Raw genomic sequence first — 16,262 nt, forward strand, 5'->3', positions numbered from 1 at the left:
AGAGGCGCTGCGGGTACGCGCAGAGAGGAGTGGCAGGCCCGCGGAGGCGCAGAGACGGGCGGCAGACCCGCGCATGCGCAGAAGGGCGGCGGGATCGCGCAGGCGCAGAGAGGTGCTGGGGGGCCCGCGCAGGCGCAGAGAGGAGCGACGGGGGCGCGCAGGCGCAGAGACTGGCGGCGGAACCGCGCAGGGGCAGAGAGGCGCACCGCGCCCGCGCAGGCGCAGAGAGACACTGCAGGGCCGCGCAGGCACAGAGAGGCGCACCGCGCCCACGCAGGCGCAGAGTGACGCTGCAGGGCCGCGCAGGCGCAGAGAGGAGCGGCGGGCCCGCGCATGCGCAGAGACGGGCGGCAGTCCTGCGCAGGTCCGGAGAGGCGCACAGTGCCGTCGCAGGGCCAGAGAGGCGCACGGCGCCCGCGCAGGCGCAGAGAGTCACACGGCGCCCTCGCAGGCGCAGAGAGGGGCGGCGGTCCCGCTCATGCGCAGACAGGGGCGCCGGGCCCGCGCAGGCGCAGGGAGGCGCTGCGGATACACGCAGAGAGGAGTGGCGGGCCCGCGGAGGCACAGAGAAGGGCGGCATACCCGCGCATGCGCAGACGGGCGGCGGGACCGCGCAGGCGCAGCGAGGCGCAGGCGCAGAGAGGGGCGGCGGGCCCGCACGTGTGCAGACAGGGGCGGCAGGCCCGCGGAGGCGCAGATACGCGCTGCGGGACCGCGCAGGCGCAGACGCAGACGGGCGGCGGGCCCGCGCAGGTGCAGAGAGGAGCTACGGTCCCGCGCAGGCGCAGAGAGGAATCGCGGGCCCGCCCATGCGCAGACAGGGGCCGCGGGCCCGCGCAGGCGCAGAGAGGAGGGGCGGGCCCGCGCAGGCGCAGGGAGACGAAGAGAGGCGCACTGTCCTCGCGCAAGGGGTGAGGGGGCGAGAGGCCTGCGCAGGCGGAGAGAGTGGCGGCGTTCCCGCTCATGCGTGGACAGGAGCGGAGGCCCCGCGCAGGCGCAGAGACGCGCTGCGGGCCTGGCCTGCGCAGGCGCAGAGACCGGCGGCCGGCCCGCGCATGCGCAGAGAGGGGCGGCAGGGCCGCGCATACGCAGACAGGGGCGGAGGACCCGCGCAGGCCCAGAGAGACGCACGGCGCCCGCGCAGGCCCAGAGAGGCGCACGGCGCCCGCGAAGGCGCAGAGAGTCACACCGCGTCCTCGCAGGCGCAGAGAGGGGCGGCGGGACCGCTCATGCGCAGACAGGGGCGCCGGGTCCGCGCAGGCGCAGGGAGGCGCTGCGGGTACGCGCAGAGAGGAGTGGCGTGCCCGCGGAGGCGCAGAGACGGGCGGCAGACCCGCGCATGCGCAGACGGGCGGCGGGACCGTGCAGGCGCAGAGAGGTGCTGGGGGGCCCGCGCAGGCGCAGAGAGGAGCGACGGGGGCGCGCAGGCGCAGAGACTGGCGGCGGGACCGCGCAGGCGCAGAGAGGCGCACCGCGCCCGCGCAGGCGCAGAGACTGGCGGCGGGCCCGTGCAGGCGCAGAGAGGCGCACCGCGCCCGCGCAAGCGCAGAGAGACGCTGCAGGGCCGCGCAGGCGCAGAGAGGAGCGGCGGGCCCTCGCATGCGCAGAGACGGGGGGCGGGCGCGCGGATGCGCAGACGGGCGGCGGTCCCGCGCAGGTGCTGAGAGGCGCATGGCGCCGGCGCAGGCCCAGAGAGGCGCGCGGCGCCCGCGCAGGCGCAGAGAGGGGCAGAGAGTCACACCGCGCCCTCGCAGGCGCAGAGAGGGGCGGCGGGCCCGCTCATGCGCAGACAGGGGCGCCGGGCCCGCGCAGGCGCAGGGAGGCGCTGCGGGTACGCGCAGAGAGGAGTGGCGGGCCCGCGGAGGGGCGGAGACGGGCGGCAGACCCGCGCATGCGCAGACGGGCGGCGGGACCGCGCTGGCGCAGAGAGGTGCTGGGGGGCCCGCGCAGGCGCAGAGAGGAGCGACGGGGGCGCGCAGGCGCAGAGACTGGCGGCGGGACCGCGCAGGCGTAGAGAGGCGCGGCGGGCCCGCGCAGGCGTAGAGAGGCGCACCGCGCAGGCGCAGAGAGGGGCGGCGGGCCCGCGCAGTCGCAGAGAGGCGCGGCGGGACCGAGCAGTCGCAGAGAGGCGCGACGGCCCCGCGCAGGCGCAGAGAGGGGAGGCGGGACCGCGCAGGCGCGTTGAGGCGCGGCACTCCGCGGCTCCGCCAGGGGCGCGGCGCAGCGGGAGAGACGCGCGGCGAGCCGTCCCTCCGCCAGGGGCGCGGCGTAGGCGCAGAGACGCACGGCGACGCGGCCCCGTTGGAGAGGCGCGGCGCAGGGCGGAGACTCACAAAGGCGGGTCGCCGGCGGGGCGGGTGCAGCGCAGGCGCAGAGATGCACACCGCCGGGCCCAGGGTTGGGTGGCGTGGTGCAGGCGCACAGGTCCACATTCGCCCGCCGCCGGGCGGGGGGCCGTGGTGGACGCGGTGCAGGCACAGAGACGCACGTCGCCAGGGGCATAGCGCAAATAGGTGGAACCTCAGTAATCTGAAAAGCCGGGCACTACAGGACCTGCTTGTTCACGGTGCTGTGCCACTGCGCCTCCTGCTGGCGCCTAGGGCAACTGCAGCGCCCTCTTGCTTACAGTGGTGGCTAGCGCCTCCTGGTGGCGCCAGGGCACGCAGGGCCCTTTTGCTCACAGTATAGTGGCGGCACGCCGCCTACTGGCAGCTAGGGACGTTACAGGGCCCTTTGCTCACATGCTCAGCTGCTGGCACCTGTGGACACTGCCGGGCCCTCTTGCTCCAAGTGTAGTGGCGGCTGGCTCCCCTGATGGCAGCTGGGGACACTGCTGGGCCCTCTTGCTTGCAGTGTAGTGGGGGCACGCCTTCTTCTGGCCGCTGGGGGCACTACAGGATCCTCTTGCTCAGTGTAGAGGCAGCACGCCCCCTTCTGGCAACCAGGGCACTGCAGGGTCCTCTTGCTCATGTTGTGGTGCCCGTGCGCCACCTGCGGGCAGCTAAGGACACTGCAGGGCCCTCTTGCTCACAGTGTAGTCATATACCCCTGCTGGCTGCTGGGAACACTGCCAGGCCCTCTTGCTGGCAGTGTCGTGGCAGCATGCCACCTGCAGGCAGATGGGGACTATGCAGGGCCCTGTTGCTCCCGGTGTGACAGCTGGGGTCCACTACTGGCCACCCCCCGCACCACTTAAACTTGGAGTGCTAGTTCTTAAGCCCCATCAGTTCTGTAAATTCGAACTGAAATGGAGCTATTACTGGGGAGAGCTGATGTCCCAGTTCTTGTCTAACTTGGAAGAAAGATTTTCACCAAGAGGCAGTACAAAGATGGCAGACAACTTCATTGAAAAGAAATACAGTCTGAAGAGCTTATTGTAGAAAAATGAGGAGGACTGGGCTGACTGTGCATGAAAACAGCCTAAGAGTCCAGTGCAGGGAATTTTATTTTGGACTTCTTCACATTCCTGCCTGTCTCAAGTCTCTGCCTGTTTTCTTTGGTTTTCCTGCTACTGCCTTAGGTCCCTCATTTGCCCCACTTAGGCGTGTGGGACCTCCTCACTGTTGGTTGAGGTACGTGTGGTGATGAATCCGAATCTACTCTGGCACCAGCCTCCTTCCCACCATCCCACGTAGGCTGACAGCGGTGATGTTTGTACCTACTGTGCCTGCCTATCTCTTTTGAATGTCCATCTCTGCCCTAATCTGTATTTTTGGTGCCAGGTTTCTCTTAAGAATGTTCCCTTTGGCCTTCTTATGAGCATGTAGCTAACAATATTCTGACATTTTTATTGCAGAGTGAACGATGATTGGGGCATGTTATGAGGAGTTCTAGGGTGTTTCTTTCTGCATAGGTACCTCTTCTCCCTCCTACCCACAATTGACAAATGCCCATCCGCTCCGGCACTAGAGATGCTACTAATATGTGAATTTTTGGTGGTCCCTCCAGGTGCGCCTTCCCAGACATTCCCTTTTCCACGAGCTCCCTCTCCTGTTCATGTCTAGTTATCTGTCTACTCTAACAGAACCCACTATCCTGTGTCTTTCCCCAAAATAGTGAGGAAATGGTTAGTTGGAAACCATAAGAAATGATATGCATGTAGATTACAAATTTACAACTTACACAAATAATCACTCAAAGTCATCCTTACACTAAAAATACAAAACTATAGAATTTCTAGAAGAAAAGCTATGTGCCTTTGGGTTTGGTAATGAATTTTAACAAATGACGCAAAAGGTTGATATACACAGAAGAAATGACAAAGTGGATTTCTTAATATTTAAAGTTTATACTCTGGAAGAGACCTTGTTAAGAGAACAAAAAGACAAGCCAAATATTGAAGAAAATATTTGCAAAAGACAGATCTGAGAATTTGTAATCAAAATACATAAAAAAATTGTTAAAACTAAACAATAAGTTAAACAGCCCAATTAAAAATGCACACAGATCTGAATAGACACCTCACCAAATAAGATGTACAGATGGCAAGTAAACATACAAAAAGGTGCTCAACAAACTAGAGAACTGAAAACCACAATAAGATAGCACAGCTGGTCTATATCTCTTAGAACTGCTAAACTCTTTAAAAAATGACAAATTGCTGGAGGAAAAACAGAACTCTTTTCATTGCTGGTGGAATACAGTGTATAAGACCAAAATATGCCACTCCAAAATATAATGGTAGGAAACCAGAAAATGCCACCCCAATATATGTCCCTTTGGCTTAAGAATTATTCCAAGCTGATTATTTTGAAAAAAAATTCTAACAAAAGAAGTTCTGAAAACAAAGTAGAAGTTACACTTCTGTAAGGAAAATTTACATCTATCAAGGAAATCCCCATTTAAAAGCTACCTCTCTTGACACCAAGAAGAGAAGGATAACTAAATCACTAAAGAGTCTTATCAATGGAGAATGCATGGACTTAAGTCTGTATAACAAACCTTACCCTTGTCTCCCGTGCTTTTGCTGGTTAACTCCCCACTACTGCACCTCAAATCTTCTTTCTTTAAGTTGAAGATAGTATTTATGCTTGAATTGAAAGCCAGCTGTTGGAGATTTACTCATTTTTTCCCTGAGTATCTCCCATGTATCCATAAGGTATACATATTTTTAAACTTTTCTGTGTTTCTCATTTGAACCTGTCAGTTTTTACAGAGGGTCCCATCTAAGAATTCCAAAAACATAGAAAATTTTTTTACTCCCCATTACAAGTTGGGCAGTCTTTTCTAAAGCTAAACAAGTCTCACCTTACAATCCAAAAATCACATTCCTAGGTATTTTGACAATTACTTTGATGTTATTTCCAAACAAAAGCTACCATGCAATTATTTACAGAAGCCCTATTCATAATGACCAAAGGAAAAAAAAGGAATCAGAAAGTCTTACAATAAATGACTGTGTGGGAATCCACTCAGACATCAAAAGCTGTTATAAAGATTATTTAAATGAAAACATTCGAGATACTGAAGATAAAGGAAGAAATCTTACCAGAACTTACTTTATCCAATTAAAGCAGAGCTCCTAGAAAAATACAACTACCATTAACCCCTTCAAAGGAGTTTCCTGCAAATTCAGCTGCCATGGAGACAGTGTACTCTTTCCCATTAGCACTGATAAATGAAAATGAAATTCTACCCTCCCAACTGTCTGAACAGATCCACTCTTGGCTGAGGGGACCACAGAGTAACTTTCAAAACTGAGTTCTCAGCTTTGCTAGCATGGGATGATGGGGGTCAGATACACATCGTTATACCCCCTCCTTTGCTAACCATGATGAGACTTTCTTCCTTAAGGATTTAACAGAAACCAGCCCCTTCAAAGGCTCCACCACTGATATTAACCTCTCTTTTCTTGCCTGATAAGAGACCACCCGTGAGGGAGAGGTTCTGGCCAGCGTATAGAGGAGGCACAGAGCGAGTTTTCATGTTCTCTGCTTCACTTTTTAATGTCAGACGGCTGAAAACTCCACCCTGGGATCATGCTAACACTGCCATTTTTTGTACATGGGACCCATGAAGAAGCAAGAAACTCAATTGCGCATGCATGCATTTCTCCTTCCATAAATATTCATGACTCCTCCTAGAGCTTATTAAAGAAATGTATTTAGCCATTCCACTCAGCATAAATTACTATTTCCTTTACCTCCTCCTTGAAGCATCTGTTTCTGGCTTCTAGCAGGCCGCAACTCTTTATAGGAAATAAATCTCTCATTGGGTGTGGTGGCTCATGCCTGTAATCCCAGCACTTTGGGAGGCTGAGGCGAGTGGATCACCTGGGGTCAGGAGGTTCAGAGGAGCCTGGCCAACATGATGAAAACCTATCTCTACTAAAAATACAAAAAAATTAGCCAGGTGTGGTGGTGGGCATCTGTAATCCCAGCTAATCAGGAGGCTGAGGCAGGAGAATTGCTTGAACCCAGGAGTTGGAGGTTGCAGTGAACCAAGATCACGCCATTGCACTCCAGCCTGGGCAACAAGAGTGAAACTCTGTCTCAAAAAAAAAACATAAAAACGAAGAAATGTCTCCTTTCCAAATTTATGAACCTCATCATTCTTCCATTGACAGCATTAAAAGGTTCAAAAAGACCTTTCCATACTCTCCCACAGAAGCCCTAGAAATTGTCATTTTGTTAATCATTTTGGATGCCTGAGAACTTGTAATCCAATGAGTAGAAATGTTGGTACCCCATTTATGGCTGTCAACCTGCCAGTTCTCAGGAGTTTGTATAAGCCTAAATCTGAAAGGATCTCATCCCATTAGGACCCTTGTCTCCCTTTCTGTTGCCTTTGCCCACTGGCTCTGGCAACAGGGGTCTTTCTTTCTCGTTGGCTATATTTGGATATGGGGGCTCCATCTTCTCTGCCACCTTAGGGAATGCCTTTTGCATGCATGGCTAACTCATTAAAAAGCCTACAGTTTCACTAAAATTTTGAGTGAGTACTCTCTGAAGCTGGGTTGGAATCTCAGGCTTCTTTGTCTGGAAGGTAACTCTTGGGCTATAAGTTTCTTAACTTAGCTCTGGTTTTGAGGCCTCTCTGTTCTCCTCTTGGGTTGGAAGTTATTCCTGACTTTTTGTTTCAAGGTGTCTCTGTGTGATCTTAATCTTGCTCCTTTCATGGGAACTTCTCAATTGACTAAATTCTCCCTTCTCGAACCTCTGCTGACTCTGTGTTCCACCAATATGGAACAATTCTACTTCCTTTCCTGTTTGCACACCTGTAATCCTAGCACTTTGGGAGGCCCAGGCGGATGGATCACAACGTCAGGAGATCGAGACCATCCTAGCTAATATGGTGAAACCCTGTCTCTAATAAAAATACAAAAAAATTAGCCAGGCATGGTGGCGGGTGCCTGTAGTTCCAGCTACTTGGGAGGCTGAGGCAGGAGAACGGCGTGAACCTGGGAGGCGGAGCTTGCAGTGAGCCGAGATCACGCCACTGCACTCCAGCCTGGGCGAAAGAGCAAGACTCTGTCTCAAAAAAAAAAGAGAACAGAGGAATTCACACAAAGCTATAAGGACTGCAGCTGAAATTTGATAGTATGTTCTTAGCTTGGCTTTTAGCCCGAATAAGGTCTTTAAAAGTCAAATCTGAGATTCTGTATGAAAACTTCCAATGAAGAAACTTGAAACCACCTATATGATCGTAGCCTGTTCTTGCTGCAATTACGTAAATAATCAAGCAAAATATGACAAAACTAGACTTATTTTTAAAACAAGAATAGCCTTACTTTGATTATGATCAAAAATGATGGTTACTACAGACAGAAATTTTATGTTTCAATGGAAAACTATAACATGACCGGGCATGGTGGCACATGCCTATAATTCCAGCACTTTGGGAGGCCAGAAGTTCAAGACCATCCTGGGCAACGTGGTGAACCCTGTCTCTACCAAAAATACAAAAATTAGTTGGGCATGATAGCATGTGCCTGTAGTCTCAGCTAATCAGGAGGCTGAGGAGGGAAGATCATTTGCACCCAGGAGGTAGTGGTTGCAGTGAGCTGACATTGCACCTTTGACCTCCAGCCTGGGTGACAGAGCCAGAACTTGTCTCAAAAAAATTTTTTTAAAGGAAAACTATAGCCATTGTGGGTTATCAGATTCTAGTCTTGTTTCTTGTTTCTGGGCTATTTTTACCTCTTTGTAAACTAGATCCTCTCATCTGATGAATTTTTTCCCACAATGATACTTGGGGAACAAGAAGCCAAGTATTGTCTCTCCTAACAATGTATCTATTGTCAGTTAATTTGAAGGCCTCTAATCCTGGAACAACGTTAGAAGAGGAAGGTTTTGCTCCCTAAAATGCATAACCAAATTGTGGTACATTCATGCACTGGAATACTATTTAGCCATAGAAAGGAACAAGCTATCAACTCACACAAAGACATGAGTGAATCTCGCATGCACATTGCTAAGTGGAAGAAGACAGTCTGAGGAGGATACACACAGTGTGACCCCATTTAATGAGACACTGGAGAAGGCAAACTACACAAATGGGAAGCCATTGGCTCCATGGGGTGGGGGGTTGAAGCATTCCATATGATACTTTAATAATGGGTTACCTACCACAATGCATTTGTTGAAATATGCAGAACTTTACAGCCAAATGGTTAAAGCAAACTCTATTCAAATTAAATGAAATTAATCAAGATGAGGAGTATCCCAGGATAGAATACATTATGTGAAAAAGAATTTAACTATGCTACAAATTACTATGGTTTGGATGTGGTTTGTCCCCACAAAAACTCATGTTGAAATTTGACCCCCAATATGGCAGTGTGGGGCGGTGGGGCCTGGTTGAAGGTGTTTGGGTCATAGTGACGGATCCCTCATGAACAGATTAATGCCCTCCCACAGGGGTAAGTGAGTTCTGCTCTCACAAGAATCGATTAATTTCTGCAGGAGTAGCTAGTTAAAAGGAGTCTGGCTTCCTTTGCTTCCCTCTTGCTTTCACTTTTGCTATGTGATCTCTAGTGCACCCCTTGCTCCCCTTCCACTCTCCACCATAAGGTGAAAAAGACTGAGGCCCCACCAGATGCAACTGCCCAATCTCAGACATTCCAGCCACCAGTATTGTGAGCCAAATGAACCTTTTTTACTTATAAATTACCCAGCCTCAGGTATTCTGTTACCGAAGCACAAAATAGACTAAGACAAAAAAATAGGTGAAAACTCACTGAAGATGTAGGGAAAATGGTGTTGACCTAAATCACTTTGAAAATGAATAGAATCTGTAGGCTGAAAGCAAATGAACTATACTTCATCATTGGATTCCATTTTATAAAGTTCTTTCCAACAGAAGCAATTGTTAACCATTGTAAAACCACAGCATCTGTATCTGGAATAAAACAATGACTTACATAAGCTGCAGATGGTAGGAATCAGGCCTCTCACTGGTGAACTGGGAGGTTACAAATTAGCAAGGCGAGAAGGCTAGTATGGTTCATGTGATAGTAGATCAGAGGTGGAGACATCAACGTTGTAGGAAAAGAAAGAGAGATCAGACTTTACTGTGTCTATGTAGAAAGGGAAGACACAAGAAATTCCATTTTGACCTGTACCTTGAACAATTGCTTTGCTGAGATGCTGTTAATTTGTCACTTTGCCCCAGCCACTTAGCCCCAACTTTGAGCTCACAAAAACATGTGTTGTATGGAATCAAGGTTTAAGGGATCTAGGGCTGTGCAGGATGTGCCTTGCTAACAAAATGTTTACAAGCAGTATGCTTGGTAAAAGTCATTGCCATTCTCTAGTGTCAATAAACCAGGGGCACAATGCACTGTGAAAAGCCATAAGGACCTCTGCCCCGGAAAGCTGGATATTGTCCAAGGTTTCTCCCCATGTGATTGTCTGAAATATGGCCTCATGGGATGAGAAAGACCTGACCATCCCCCAGCCCGACACCCATAAAGGGTCTGTGCTGAGGTGGATTAGTAAAAGAGGAAAGCCTCTTGCAGTTGAGATGGAGGAAGGCCACTGTCTCCTGCCTGTCCCTGGGAACTGAATGTCTCAGTATAAAACCCGATTGTACATTTGTTCAATTCTGAGATAGGAGGAAAACCTCCCTATGGCGGGAGGCGAGACATGTTGGCAGCAATGCTGCCTTGTTATTCTTTACTCCACTGAGATATTTGGGTGGAGAGAAACACAAATCTGGCCTACGTGCACATCCAGGCATAGTACTTCCCCTTGAACTTAATTATGACATAGATTCTTTTGCTCACATGTTTTTTTGCTGACCTCCTTACTATCACCCTGCTCTCCTACCGCATTCCTCTTGCGAAGATAATGAAAATAATAAAAACAGGGAACTCAGAGACTGGTGCAGGTGCAGGTCCTTGGTATGCTGAGCACCAGTCCCCTGGGCCCACTTTTCTTTCTCCATACTTTTTATCTTATTTTTTTCTCAGTCCCTCATCCCACCTGATGAGATATACCCACAGGTGTGGAGGAGCAGGCCACCCCTTCATCTGCAACCCAATGTGGGTGCCTTTGTCTAGGGTGAAGATATGCTAAGAATGTGAGCATTGAGGACAGTGGATGAGAGATTCCTGAGTACATCCACCGTCAGCCTTGCGGTAAACTTGTGCGCTCAGAGGAACCCAGGGTAACAATGGGGCAAACGGAAAGTAAATATGTCTCCTATCTCAGCTTCATTAAAATTCTCTTAAGAAAAGGGGGAATTAAAGCTTCTACAGAAAATCTAATTACACTATTCCAAACAATAGAACGATTCTGCCCATGGTTTCCAGAACAAGGAACTTTAGATGTAAAAGATTGGGAAAAAATTGGCAAAGAATTAAAACAAGCAAATAGGGAAGGTAAAATCATCCCACTTACAATATGGAATGATTGGGCCATTGTTAAAGCAACTTTAGAACCGTTTCAAATAGAAGAAGATAGCGTTTCAGTCTTTGATGCCCCTGAAAGCTGTGTAATAGATTGTAAAGAAGAGGCGGGGAAAAATCCAGGAAAGGAACGGAAACTTCACATTGTAAATAGGTAGCAGAGCCAGTAATGGCTCTGTCAATGCAAAATGTTGACTACAATCAATTACAGGAGGTAATATATCCTGAAACATTAAAATTAAAAGGAAAAAGTCCAGAACCATTGGGGCCATTGGGGCTAAAACCACGATGGCCACCTCCTCCTCAGCCGAGTAAGTGCTGGGGGAGGTAGCGTGAAACTAGGCTCGCTGCGACTTGGCTCCAGGCACTCATTATTGTCCAACCTACCGTTCACTATGGTGAAGGAGGAATTCAGACTCACCCTGCAGCTTCCTGTATAGGTCAAACAGTGGCCGCTCCCTAAGGAAAAGTTCGGGGTGCTACATAAAATAGTTAAAAAGCTATTTTAAAAAGGACATGTTTCACCCACTTTCTGTCTTTAGAATTCTTCTGTGTTTGTAATTCAGAAAATATCAGGCAGATGGCTCATGCTAACTGACCTAAGAGCGGTTAATGCGGTAATTCAACCTATGGGGTCTCTCCAACTCGGGTTGCCTTCTCCAGCCATGATCCCCTTTAATTATAATAGATCTGAAGGATTGCTTTTTTACCATTCCTCTGGCAAAACAGGATTTTGAAAAATTTGCTTTTACTATGCCAGCCATAAGTAATAAAGAACAAGCCACCAGATTTCAGTGGAAAGTTTTACCTCAGGGAATGCTTAATTGTCCAACTATTTGTCAGACTTTTGTAGCTCAAGTTCTTCAACCAGTTAGAGACAAGTTTTCAGACTGTTATTCATTATGTTGATGATATTTTGTGTGCTGCAGAAACAATAGACTAATTGTTACACATTTCTGCAGACAGAGGTTTCAAACGCAGGCCTAACAATAGCATCTGATAAGATTCAGATCTCTACTCCTTTTCGTTATTTGGGAATGCAGGTAGAGGAAAGAAAAATTAAACCACAAAACATAGAAATAAGAAAAGACACGTTAAGAACATTAAATGACTTTCAAAAATTGCTAGGAGATATTAATTGGATTCAGCCAACTCTAGGCATCCCTACTTATGCCATGTCAAATTTGTTCCCTATCTTGAGAGGGGACCCGTACTTGAATAGTAAAAGAACATTAACTCCAGAGGCAGCTACAGAAATTGAATTAGTTGAAGAAAAAATTCAGTCAGCACAAGCAAATAGATCACTTATCCCCACGCCAACTTTTGATTTTTGCTACTACACATTCTCCAACAGGCATCATTGTTCAAAATACAGATCTTGTGGAGTGGTCATTCCTTCCTCACAGTACAGTTAAGACTTTTACATTGTACTTAGATCAAATGGCTACATTAATTGGTCAGGCAAGACTACAAATAGTAAAATTGTGTGGAAGTGACCCAGATAAAATCATTGTTCCTTTAAACAATGAACAGGTTAGATAAGCCTTTATCAATTCTGGTGCATGGCAGATTGCTCTTGCTGATTTTGTGGGAATTATTGATAATCATTACCCAAGAACAAAAATCTTCCAGTTTTTAAAATTGGCTATTTGGATTTTACCTAAAATTACCAGACATAAACCTTTAGAAAATGCTCTGATGGTGTTTACTGATGGTTCCAGCAAGGGAAAAGTGGCTTACACCAGGCAAAAAGAATGAGTCATTGAAACTCAATATCACTCAGCTCAAAGAGCAGAATTTGTTGCTGTCATTTCAGTGTTACAAGATTTTAATCAGCCTATTAACATTGTTTCAGATTCTGCATATGTAGTACAGGCTACAAAGGATGTTGAGACAGCCCTAATCAAATACAGTATGGATGATCAGTTGAATCAACTCTTTAATTTGTTACAACAAACTGTAAGAAAAAGAAATTTCCCATTTTATATTACTCATGCTTGAGCACATACTAATTTACCAGGGCCTTTAACGAACGCAAATGAACAAGCTGACTTGCTAGTATCATCTGCCTTCATGGAAGCACAAGAACTTCATGCCCTGACTCATGTAAATGCAACAGAATTAAAAAATAAATTTGATATCACATGGAAACAGGCAAAAAATATTGTACAACATTGTACTGAGTGTCAAGTCCTACACTTGGCCACTCAGGAGGCAGGAGTTAATCCCAGAGGTTTATGTCCTAATGCATTAGGGCAAATGGATGTCACACATGTACCTTCATTTGGAAAATTGTCATTTGTCCATGTGACAATTGATACTTATTCACATTTCATATGGGCAACGTGCTAGACAGGAGAAAGTACTTCCCATGTTAAAAGACATTTATTATCTTCTTTTGCTGTCATGGGAGTTCCAGAAGAAAGTAAAACAGATAATGGGCCAGGATACTCTAGCAAAGCATTTCAAAAATTCTTAAATCAGTGGAAAATTACACATACAAGAGGAATCCCTTATAATTCCCAAGGACAGGCCATAATTGAAAGAAATAATAGAACACTCAAAGCTCAATGGGTTAAACAAAAAAAGGAAAAAGAGAGTAAGGAGTATAACACTCCCCAGATACAACTTAATCTAGCACTCTATACTTTAAAGTTTTTAAACATATATAGAAATCAGACCACTACTTCTGCAGAGCAACATTTTACTGGTAGAAAGAACAGCCCACATGAGGAAAAACTGATTTGGTGAAAAGATCAAAAATAATACATGGGAAATAGGTAAGGTGATAACATGGGGAGAGGTTTTGCTTGTGTTTCACCAGGAGAAAATCAGCTTCCTGTTTGGATACCCACTAGACATTTGAAGTTCTACAATGAACCCATCAGAGATGCAAGGAAAAATGCCTCCGTGGAGACGGAAAACCCCACTCGAGCATCATCAACTCACCAGGTGAACAAAATGGTGATATCAGAAGAAAAGATGAAGTTGCCATCCACAAAGAAAGCAGAGTTGCTGTCCTCGGCCCAGCTAAAGAAGCTGACACAGTTAGCTGAAAAAAGCCTGAAGAACACAAGGGTAACACAAACACCAGAGAATATGCTGCTTGCAGCTTTAATGATTGTATCAATGGTGGTAAGTCTCCCTATGTCTGCAGGAGCAGCTGCAGCTAATTATACCTACTGGGCCTATGTGCCTTTCCCACCCTCAATTCAGGCAGCCACTTGGATGGATAATTCTATTGAAGTATATGTTAATAATAGTGCATGGGTACCAGGCCCCACAGATGATTGGTGGCCTTGCCCAACCTGAAGAAGAAGGAATGATGACAAACATTTCCATTGGGTATCATTATCTTCCTATTTGCCTGGGGAAAGCACCAGATTGCTTAATGCCTGCAACCCAAAATTGGTTGGTAGAAGTACCTACTGTCAGTGCCATTAGTAGATTTACTTATCACATGGTAAGTGGAATGTCACTCAGGCCACAGATAAATAATTTACAGGACCCTTCTTATCAAAGATCATTACAATGTAGGCCTAAGGGGAAGCCTGGTCCCAAGCAAATCCCCAAAGAATCAAAAAGCCCAGAAGTCTTAGTTTGGGAAGAATGTGTGGCTGATACTGCAGTTGTACTACAAAACAATGAATTCGGAACTATTATAGACTGGGCCCCTCGAGGCCAATTATATCATAATTGTATGGGCCAGACTCAATCGTGTTCACAGGTCCCATCCATCTGGCCCATTAATATGGCCTATGATAGTGATTTAACTGAAAGCCTGGACCAGGTTCATAGAAGGTTAGAATCACTCTATCCATGGAAATGTAGTGTGTAAAACCCCCTTATATGCTATTTGTAGGAATCATAGATCTTAAACCAGATTCCCAAACTATAACCTGTGAAAACTGTAGATTGTTTACTTGCATTGATTCAACTTTGGATTGGCAGCACCATATTCTGCTAGTGAGGGCAAGAGAGGGCATGGGGATCCCTGTGTCCATGTACCGACTGTGGGAGGCTTCCTCATCCATCTATATTTTAACAGAAGTATTAAAAGAAGTTCTAACTAGATCCAAAAGATTCATTTTTACTTTGATTGCAGTGATTATTGGTCTTATTGCAGTCACAGCAACTGCTGTATGTAGACAACTGCTTGATGTAGACACTCAGCCATCAAGAAGGTGGAGCCAACTCCTCACTCCATAAGTGTGGCCTCTGCATAGTGACTTGCTCCAAAAGAACACATGCAGTATTGACAAGGAGAAAAAATAACTTCACAGTGGAGAAACCTGACAAACAGTAGCTCTGCCAAATGATCCAAGTGAACATCAAAGATGACAGTTCACCTTGAGAACATGAAGTGACAATGGGGGACATTCTACAAAATTCCTGACCAATCCTCCTCAGTACTATCAAGGTCATCATGAGATGGAAAGCCTGACACACTGTCACAGCCAGGAAGAGCCTACGTGATGACTACCTCTCATGCGGGTCCCTGGATGGGATCCTGGGTCAGAGTAAGACAGAACTAAGGGAGTCCAAATGAAATATGAACTTTAGTTAATAATAGCTTATCAGGCAGGCGCGGTGGCTCAAGCCTGTAATCCCAGCACTTTGGGAGGCCGAGGCGGGTGGATCACGAGGTCAGGAGATCGAGACCATCCTGGCTAACACAGTGAAACCCCGTCTCTACTAAAAATACAAAAAATTAGCCAGGCGAGGTGGCGGGCGCCTGTAGTCCCAGCTACGTGGGAGGCTGAGGCAGGAGAATGGCGTGAACCCCGGGAGGTGGAGCCTGCAGTGAGCCAAGATCCCGCCACTGAACTCCAGCCTGGGAGATAGAGCAAGACTCCATCTCAAAAAATAAAATAAAATAAAATAAAAAATAAAAAAATAAAAAAATAGCCTATCAGTATTGGTTCATTAACTGTCACAAATTATGTAAGATATTAATAAGCCATGTGAGACACACTGATAGAAGATGTTAATGAGAGGAAACTAGGTTGCGGCTACATGGCAAATCTCTGCTTTTTTTATTGGCAATTTCTGTGTAAGTAAAAAAATGATGTAAAATAAAACTTTATTTAAAACATTGTTATATTTTTTAATGCTTCCTTGTTTAATTATTTATGCTGTGAATTACTAGTAATTGACATTGTTAACTAATCCTGTTTTTTTAAGTAAGAGCATTATGACACAAAAAATTAAACAGTGCAGACTGATACATAAATCAAAACAAATATTCTTTACATGTTTTCTGTTACAGTAGTAACACATATGTGTAAGCTTCATTATCATATTTTTTTCTTGTGCTGTGGTTGTGTCCTGGGTTCATTCTCTAAAATGCTGATCACCTTAGACCAGGAAAAAAATAAACTTACAGACTCTGCTTCAATTCATGGCTAAATAT

The 16,262-nt window shown here is 47.3% G+C and overlaps 1 pseudogene; it reads left to right on the forward strand.

Moving 5' to 3' along the window:
- The first annotated feature begins 14,077 nt into the window (after nucleotides 1–14,077).
- LOC129487334 (endogenous retrovirus group K member 5 Env polyprotein-like) lies at nucleotides 14,078–14,687 on the forward strand (annotated as a pseudogene).
- The last annotated feature ends 1,575 nt before the right edge of the window (nucleotides 14,688–16,262 follow it).

Source organism: Symphalangus syndactylus, chromosome 5 (assembly GCF_028878055.3).
Source record: "Symphalangus syndactylus isolate Jambi chromosome 5, NHGRI_mSymSyn1-v2.1_pri, whole genome shotgun sequence".
NCBI lineage: Eukaryota > Metazoa > Chordata > Mammalia > Primates > Hylobatidae > Symphalangus > Symphalangus syndactylus.